Here is a 7606-nt window from a genome sequence, read left to right as displayed (position 1 = left end):
TAAAGGTGTCCACAGTGACGTGGATGTACTTGTGCTTACCAAAGGCAGGGAAATGTGTGATGCCCATTTGCCACCAGCCATTGGGGACCAGTCCTCGGGGATTGACCCCCAGATGTGGGACTGGTGCCATCTTGACGCAAGCACCACATGCTTTAACTATCTCTCTAGCTTGATCCCTGGTTATCTTAAACATCTGGTGCAGGGTGCAAGCATTCAAATGATGGAGCGCATGAGCCTTCTGGGCTTGTGTGCACTGAGAGGAAAGGAGGATGGGTGCGGTGAGCTTAGTGGCTGCAGCAGCAGCAGCATTGCCTTCCTCCAGTGGCCCAGGAAGTCCTGTGTGGGCTCCTAGGTGGCCAACATAGAATGGGCACCTCTCTGTCTAATGAGAGTCTATATTTGGGAAAATAGCTGAAAGGCTGTAGAGCTGGATCTAATATAGGGAACTGTTTCTAGAAGGGGAATGGAGTGAGCCACATATGCGCTATCTGTATATAAGTTGAATGGGGTGGATGGTAAAGAAATTAAACACTTGAAGGACTAAGTTCAATTCCACCAACTGAGCAGAGGTTTAGGAGGTGGCTAGGGAGGGAACCTTGTCATTAATAACATATGCAGGGGTACCATAGAAAGAGCCATCAGTGAGTACAGTGAATCCTTCTTTATGAGGTCTGGTGGTTGTCACCCGGGGGAAGGTAAAGGCATGTAGCTGAGCAAATTGAATGAGGGGGTCATCTGGATAGTGATTATCAATTTCTCCCGAGAAGGCAGCGCACGCAATACCAATCATCATCTGTTTGAGACAGCCAAGTGACCTGATCAGCTGTATAGGGGACAATGAGAGTATCGGGGTCCTTACCAAAATACTGTCGGGCCAGCCTTTGGCCCTTTATAATCAGGCTTGCTGTTAGGGAATAATAGGTAGCAAGAACTTTGGAGGGCTTAGAGCCAAGGGGGGCCCAAAGAAGTGGATGGCCAGTATGAGGCCGCTGTTCCTGTTGCCTCTGCCACTCCTAAGGCAGTGGAGGAGGTTTTTCAAACAATGAAATGGAGAGGAAGCCGAGGGTCATGCTGAAACGAAGTCTGAGAAGAAATAGCCTGCTGAATTGCAGCCAGGGCCTGTTTGGAGGGTTCTGTTAGAATGCAGGGAGGAAGAGGGTGTGAATCACCATTTAACAGGTCATGTAGGGGCTCTAAGACATGGGGGGGGTGAGATGGCAAGGTAGGGTCATAAAAATTGCAAATTGCCAAGGAGCTGCTGAAAATCATGAAGTGTCCTAAGGGAAGAGAGGTGAAACTCAATTTTTGGTGTAAAAACCTGCCTGCCTCGGAGTTCAAACCCCAGATAGGAGTAGGGCGGGTGGGTCTGCACCTTTTCAGGGGCGATCTTGAGTCCCGCCTGAGTTAAGGCTTGTTGGAGATGGGAAAAAAGTCAAGAGCCTCTGCTTCCGTGGGGTCAGCCAGTAATATATCATCCATGTAATGGAGTATATAAGCCTGAGGCCAGGCTTGGCGGGTATGGCCTATAACCTGAGCTGCAAATTTCTGAGCTAAGGTGGGGCTGTTGGCCATTCCTTGGGGCAAGCCTTACCATTGGAAGAGGTCCATAGGTCCCTGGAAATTTATTTGGAGGAGGCTGAAGGCAAAATGATAACAGTCCTCAGGGTGGAGAGGAATGGAGAAAAAACCAATCTTTTAAATCTATGACAATTTTAAAAAGATGGGTAGGGATGGCAGCCGGGGAGGGAAGTCCTGGCTGCAAGGCTCCCATGGGAATCATGACCTTATTTACAGCCCTCAGGTCCTGGAGCAGTCTCCATTTACCAGACTTCTTTTTTATTACAAAGATCAGAGTATTCCAGGGCGAGAAGGAGGGTTCTATGTGACCAGCGGCTAGCTGCTCCTGCACTAGCTTTCTTGTCACTGAGAGCTTTTCTTGTGTAAGCAGCCACTGTGCCACCCAGACTGGGAATTCGTCCCTCCAGCTGATTTTATCTGCATAATTCTGGGGAGCAGACAAGCAAGTGGCCACTAGGAAAAAGGCGGGTCGTAAAACCCAAGGCACTGTTGTGTGAGACCTGAATGGGTTTTTTAATGTCTTGGTTATGCTTCCCAAGACCCTGTCCAGGGAAGAATCCTTGAGAGTGCATTTGTTTGGCAATGACCTCACTCGGGCTGCACATAAAAACATTTATCTGGGTAAGGATGTTTCTCCCCCAGAGGTTTACAGGGAGGTTGGGAACTACAAACGGTGCCAACTGTGCCTGAATTGCCCTCAGAGTCTGCCCAATGCAAGCGGCGGGAGCTGATTTTGGGATTATTAAACTGGCCAAGACGTTGAGGGTGGTAAAGGATGAGGTGAGAGGCCAGGACTGTGGCCAGTGTCTGGAAGAAATCACTGTGGAGTCAGGCCTGTTTCTGGAATTTAGCAGAGGTAGCAGGGTGGTCCAGAGTCATGTACTCTCTATGAGGGTTGAGTCACGTCTTCTCTTATGAGTATGTGAGACAGCCATATCTGGTTGATGGCCAGAGGACCCTGACATTGAACCATTAAGAGGTGAGCGAGTGAGTGCTTTTATGTTACTGGAGGTATACTCTAAAAGGGAAGACTTCTTGGAGATCTACAGATCCAATAAAATGCCTATCTAAATGTGAATGCTGGGCTGAGGACACAGCTTCGAGGCACTACACTTGACTAGCTTGCACCAGGCCTCAGCCAGAAGCAGCTAAAGTGCCCATCACAGAAGAATAGAGTCAAGCAAATGTGGTGCATATGTACCATGGAAGAGGATTCAGTAGAGAAGGAAATCCAACTATTTGTGACAGGATGGATGAACCTAGAATACATTATGCTGAATCAGCCAAGCCTCTCCACATGGACAAATGGCAGGATTCTAATTATAAGAAGTATCTAGAAGTCAAAATGCTTAATATCCCTGAGTAGAGTAGTATCACGGAGCCTGGCGGAGAAACTGTAGAGTTATTCTTCAGTGGAAACAAAGTTTCCTGGCAGAGAAACTGCAGAGCCTTTCTTTGGTGGAAACAAAGTTTCAGCTAAGTACCACGAACAGTTAGTTCTACACATCAGTTGCAGTGACACCCTGCCTTTAACTGACAGCACAGACAGGATGGGTTTCATGTAATGGGTTGTTATCTAAAACAACAAAACCAAAACATAAGGAGATTCTGGATGTTGATGGAGGTGGTTTGGGGTATCAGGACTAGATTTTATGAAGAAAATCACCAATATACATACATTAAATATTTTTTGTATATCAGTCATGCCTCAGTAAGGTTTAACACACACATACAAGGAAAGCCACATAATAAATTTGAATGCCTCTGTAAAGATACTATGATGTCCTTTTATAGTTTGAACAAATTCCTGTAAAACTGTGAGCTGCCTAATTGCAAATACTGAAATGTTGATTGAAATTTCAGATGGAAACTCATAGGAATAAATACAAAGAACTTCTTAAAGAATGACAAGGGTAGCAGACTCACCCTGTCCAATGGAAAGTCTGGGAAAGAGCAATTTTTTTGGTTCCAAGCACCAAGCAGAAACAAAGTAAACAAACATGATGCTTAGGGGAACAGCGTAGATTAGGAGCTTGGGAAACCCTCACCCTGGCAGTCAGTTGATTTTCATTGGGGGTGACAAAGCGACTTGATGGAAAATGGATAGCTTTTTCAACATTGTCTAGAAGACACTCACACATACATGCACACACACATGTGAGCACATACACACACACAGTTAAGGGAGGGTTTCCTTTGGTTTGCAGAGGGCATACGGTCCATCATGCCAATGTGATAGCATTGAAAGCATTTGTGTGTCAAGAACTAAAAAATAGAAGTGGTAACCAATATCTTAAACTATGAGGAATGCTAACAACAGGAAAAGTACCACAGAACAACATTAATACAAAATTACAGATACTCTACAAAGAAGCGGCACTAATTATCAATCTGAAGCTACAGTCATTTACAATAACTAGTCATGAGGGAAGTACAACTAAATGTATGGAGAGAACCCACACCCACTAGAATGGTTGCACGGAAAGAAACAACAGCCACATTGCCAGGGACCTGCGGAAAGGTCGGAGCCTTCCTTTAGCAGAGAACAGAGGGCTAGGTGGGACACACCAGATCCGCGTAAGGGAGCCACTGCTGCAGAAAGGTGTGTTGGAGCACATTCTCAACATGGATGAACCTAAGAGCATCTGCTTATTGACATAAGCCAGACCCAAAAGGCAGCCTTCCTATAAAATGAAGGTGTTGCTGTGACTGGCAGGTTGGTTTGGAGAAAGAAGGACAGGTACCAGGTATAGAGTTTCCTTCCAGGCAATGCTGCATGTGTAAATCTTACATGCATCCTGAGACTGGAGAAATGATGACTCAGCAGTTAAACGCACTGGCTACATTTCAAAAGACAGGGATTTTATTACCAGGACTTCCATACTGGTTCACAACCATCTCTTCTGTTCCAAGAAATCTGATGCCCTCTTCTAGCCTAAAACCATTTTCCAAATGTGGGTTTTATCTCACATGGTACAACATTTTTGTAATTTGTCTTCCCAATGCATCAACCAAATAGTGAGTCACCAACTGAGTTCCTTGAGACTTCAGTGAGCTGGTAAGGGGTATCTGAGACTCAACCCTATGCCAGTTGCTCATTTTGATGCCTCTGAGTAGAAAGACAGTTTACTTTCTTTGTCGGGGGTCATCCCACATGCAAACTTGGAATCCACTGTTATCTTTTCCATGTTCTGCAGCATGGTGCCAGGGGATGCCTTCCTGGTAGAAGTAGTATATTAGCATCTCTATCTCTAGCTGCAGGGGAGCCACTAGGTCATAGCAGAGCCTAGGATATCAGACCTTGCATTTTTATATGTCTTTTTTTTTCTCTCCCCGAGACAGGGTTTCTCTGTGGCTTTGGAGCCTGTCCTGAACTAACTCTTGTAGACCAGGCTGGTCTGGAACTCACAGAGATCCGCCTGCCTCTGCCTCCCAGGTGCTGGGATTAAAGGCGTGCGCCACCACCGCCTGGCTGCATTTTGGTATGTCTTACATCATGTTCTACTGCTATGAAGAGATGCCAGGACCAAAGCAATTTGTAGAAGAAAGCATTTAGTTGAGGGTTTGCTCACAGTTTCAGAGGGTGAGTCCATGATCATCACGGCAGGAAAAATAGCAACAGACACATAGACAAAGTGCTGGAGCCCTAGCTAAGAGCTTACATCTTAGCTAGGGACACGACTGGGCCTGGCATAGACTTTTGAATCCTCAAAGGCCACGCCCAGTGATGCACCTCCTCCAACAAGGTCACACCCCCTAATCCTTCCCCAAACAGTTCCACCAACTAGAGTCTAAGCATTCAATATATGAGCCCATGGGAGCCAGTCCCATTCAAATCACCACAGTGCGCATTTAAAATACCCACAAAGATTGAATATATATAGAAATGCCTTTATTTTTCATTTTAATTTTTAAGATGTTCATACATGAATATAATGCATTTGCAACACTTCTATCCCTCCCTCTGTCCACCCGGCTCTTACTGTGTGCCCCCCCCCAGAACTCCCTAGCTCAAATTCATGACACACACACACAAATAAAATCTATTGAGCCCAATTAGTGTTGCCCGTATATACTTAGGCAGGAGTACCCTAACGGGATCTTTCTTCCTCCCCAGCAGCTGTGGCTCTTCATCTGGGGGAGGCCTTGTGACCTTTCTCAACCTGTGTTGGTGTGTGACTGGTGTGTTGGGGGTTTGTGGGTGCAGCTCCCCTGTTGTGCCCGGAAGACACCTTCTCAAAGCAGCTCTTACAGTCAGTCTTTCCTCCTCTCCCATGATATTCCCTGAGCCTTGGGTGTGGGTGTGTGGGTGTTACCCATGGCCGATTTGAGGCTGGGCTCTTTATCATTGCTTACTCTTAACCAACTGCCTCCATCAGACGTAGAAAGAAACTTATTTGATGAGGGGTGAGAGCTGCACTTTACCTAGAGACATGACAAACACTCCATTGAGATGAGGCACAAAACCCTGGCAAGTGTGGCTGCCTGGCCCCGATGGCCTTCAGTCAGAGCTGCAGACAAGTGCTCTGCACCTTGGTGTCTCAATCCCCTGTTCTGTTTGGTTTTTTCGAGACAGGGTTTCTCTGTAGCTTTGGAGCCTGTCCTAGAATTTGCTCTGTAGACCAGGCCAGCCTCCAAGTCACAGAGATCCACCTGTCTCTGCCTCCTGAGTTCTGAGATTAAAGGTGTACACCAGCACTGCCCGGCTCAATTCCCTATTGTTCAATCTAGAAATGCTAACAGGACCTGCTTGTTAGTATTTCACTATTTTGAAGACAAACAGGGGGGAAAAACCTGAAGAAAAATATCTGTTACTTCATAGGCATTACTTAAAATTTTTCAGTTTTGTGTCTGGAAGAATGAACAGGACCCGGTGTCATGGTGACTTCCCAAGAGGCCATTCAGTCCCAGCTCTAGGGAGGCTAGAACCTTACTGGAGGCCTGTAGAGGTCTCCTGGAATAGCCACATGATGCAGGGTGTGGCAATGAGGGACTGTGGCTGCTGCTACCTTATGACTGAGTGCGCTGCAACTTAGACTGAGTAGATTTCCCAAAGCACGTCACAGAGCAGTGATGTCTGCAAGGCAGGGCACAGAAACCTGTTAGTTCCATGAAGGCAGAGACTCCTGACCCTCTGAGATCTCTAGGTCATGCCCTGGGTAGCAAACCTAGGCCTTATCATCTTTCCAAATCCTCCTGCCTCAAGATGGTGACAGGGAATAGATTGGTTTCCTGGAAAAGGAACCCAGCCTGAATCCTGAGTCAACTGTTGGCTATTTCACCCTCTGAACTGAGAGGATGCCTTTCTTCTAGATGAAGCCCCACTGAACACCCAGGGGGCCCCCTGAGCCCACTGCCCTCCAGCACCACCCTGAGGCCCAGTGGTCTGCTGGACTGCCAACTGGCTCAGAACTCAGGGCATTCCAAACCAACCGCCTACACGGCAGTTGCATAGGTAATTAGCCTCTCCCTAACTGACCTTATCTGAAGACAAGCACTTAAGCACTAAGAAGCAGGAAGGTGGCTGCTTGGCTTCAGACGTCTCAGGGAAAGTCTTTGGGCTCCCAGGGTCTTTGCTGATTAAAGTCTGGCCAGGCTTAGACCTGCCAGCAACATACCCACTCCTTGCTGTCTGACTCACAATCTCAGCATTGATATGCAAATATCAGCCATTGTCACAGCCTCTGCAAGACTTCCAGAGAGTGGAGGGGCAGTGTCCAATCTCTATGGTATTTTCCAGATGCCCCTAGGAGGCTGCAGGCCCTGCTGCACAGATGGTAGCTTTTCTAGACTGGGAACAGTTTCTGGTGTGTCTTATGTTTAAATGTCTTTGCTTCTTAATCCACAGTCTTAGCAGACAGAGTCGAAAGGGGTGACTGTCAACACACTGGTGGCAGAAAGCCATAAAGAAGTATCTTTTCCAGGTTCCTGATTCTCTTCCTGACCTTAGGCATGTAGAGGAGCATGCGTAGTGGGTCCAGATGCTGGCTAGGCTGTACTCAGGTCCCATATGAGCCATGTGACACAG

This window comes from Mesocricetus auratus, unplaced genomic scaffold, assembly GCF_017639785.1.
Source record: "Mesocricetus auratus isolate SY011 unplaced genomic scaffold, BCM_Maur_2.0 Super-Scaffold_100008, whole genome shotgun sequence".
NCBI classification, from domain to species: Eukaryota; Metazoa; Chordata; class Mammalia; order Rodentia; family Cricetidae; genus Mesocricetus; species Mesocricetus auratus.
The sequence above is the reverse complement of the archived record's forward strand: the minus strand, read 5'-3'. Positions refer to the sequence as shown.